This window comes from Nelumbo lutea, chromosome 1 (genome assembly GCF_056320005.1).
Source record: "Nelumbo lutea isolate HS-2025 chromosome 1, American lotus-T2T, whole genome shotgun sequence".
NCBI lineage: Eukaryota > Viridiplantae > Streptophyta > Magnoliopsida > Proteales > Nelumbonaceae > Nelumbo > Nelumbo lutea.
This window is the reverse complement of record NC_142684.1, coordinates 31,451,892-31,453,952: the sequence shown is the minus strand read 5'-3', so window position 1 is coordinate 31,453,952 and position 2,061 is coordinate 31,451,892. Positions and strand designations below refer to the sequence as shown.

The 2,061-nt window shown below is 39.5% G+C and overlaps 1 non-coding gene across 1 annotated transcript; it reads left to right on the top strand.

Moving 5' to 3' along the window:
• The first annotated feature begins 330 nt into the window (after nucleotides 1-330).
• Nucleotides 331-437, top strand: LOC148874164 (small nucleolar RNA R71). The gene has a single exon (XR_016106214.1). It is a non-coding gene; the product is annotated as a small nucleolar RNA R71 (small nucleolar RNA).
• The last annotated feature ends 1,624 nt before the right edge of the window (nucleotides 438-2,061 follow it).

Below are 2,061 nucleotides of genomic sequence, written 5' to 3'. Positions count from 1 at the left end.
CAGTGCTGATATGACCTCCCCCACACCATTCATAGGCTACGGTCTAAACATGCATGGCTGCCAACTGCATTTCATCTATCTTCTTGCTGAGGGCACCGATTTGTGTAGACAATGCTGTATAGGTGTTTACATTATGAAGTCCGGGCTATCTCATAACTTGTGTTCTCTTGGAATGCCATTGATAATTGTTTGCAGCCATCTCCTCAATGAGTGCATGGACAACTTCCGGGGGTCTTGTTATTAATGGATCCCCCAACTGCAGCATCCATAATAATCTTATTGGCTTTGGTCAACCCATTATACAATGTTTGAACTTGCAACCATACGGGAAGTCCATGATGAGGGACTTTCCTCAATATTTCCTTGTAACGCTCCCATGACTCATACAATGACTCTCCGTCCTGCTAAAAGAAGGTGGTGATATCATTCATCATTTTTGCAGTCTTGGACGGAGGGAAATACTTGGATAGGAAGCAACTGGCCATTTCATCCCAAGTAGAGATCGATCCAGTTGGGAGAGAGTTCAGCCACGTCTTAGCCTTGTCCTTCAATGAGAACGGAAACAATTTGAGCCTCACCACATTACCACTAACTCCATTGTGCTTGAATGTGTCACATATTTCCAAGAAGTTGGCGATGTGAGTGTTCGGGTCTTCATGAGCCAAGTCGTAGAGCTGAACTGTATTCTGAATCATCTGAATGATTATTGGTTTGACCTCGAAGTTGTTGGCAGCTATTGCTGATCTCACAATGCTCGAGGCTGCCCCGGTGAGGGTTGGTTTGGCATAATCCATCATGGTCCTTTGTTCAGCCATCTCTGCACTTTCAGCTCTCCCTTGCTTAGAAGCTCTAAGGCGGTGACGGGGAGTTCTTTCAATCTCGGGATCGTAGGTGATGCTCTCCTTTTCACTTCTGCGTGTCATAAACTGTACAAGTCAAAGTCATAAAGATACTAATACACAAATATAATAAACATAATGTACAAAATTAAAATCAGATTAACAATGATAGACATATGGTTCCTAATATTATTGTAATAAATCCCCAGCAATGGCGACAAAAACTTGATGCATATAGATTACACTAGCAAGTGCACTAGCCGATCAAGTAATACAATGATGAGCAGAGCATCGTTCCCATGAGGATTGATCCAACAACTACTAGTACTGAATCAACCTTTTGTTATCTGATAACCGAAATATTAAACAAATAAAAACCCTAATTCCTAATTAGCAAGCTACCCTAAACAATTTTGGGTCAAACCACTTTCATGCAATGAGAAGAAAAGCTGTATGTAAACACTAGTAGAATCGGTTCAGCAATTAAACCATTAAGTTATTCAACTGATGTGGAATTCAGTCATGGGTTGGCAAAACCCTAATGGTATGAGTAACCTCTCTCGAGCACAGCCCACTCTATCTATGGGTGACAATTCCTATATCTCTATCAAGAATTTTATCCCCATATATGCATTAAGAACATAGAATTCGAAGGGCACCAATTCAGGTATAAATGAACACCAAATGAACCATGCAAATTATCTCTAAGATGCATTCAGTCTATTTTCTTGATTAGATGATCTGATCACCTAAACTCTTTCTCAAGCAATTCAAGCAATCCAAGAAATAAGAATAATTTGGCCAAGATTATTCTATCAATTGAAAACCCTAATCAAGAAATCCCAATAATGAATCCAATCAATCGAATAACAGATTTAATTACATGTTTGAATTAACATCCAACATGATTCGAATCATATAAAGAAAGAAAGATTCAATAAAAAAAAGCCATTAAACCCTAATCAAACCTAAGTTACTGAAATCACAGAACCAAAGAAGAAGACAACCTATGATTGTTGCATCAACCTTCGATCTTCTCCTCTCCAATTTGCATTCAGTAGCCTTCTCTTCCTTCTTCAGCACTTCTCTTCTTCAATTTGCTTTCAGGGGTTCGAACCCTAATTTTTTCTTCTTCTTTTCTTTTATACTCTCCCCTTCAGCCCTCTTTTTCCTCTCTAAAGGCAGCTGCCTTTTTGGGATCTCCCTAGGGCTATGAATTGGG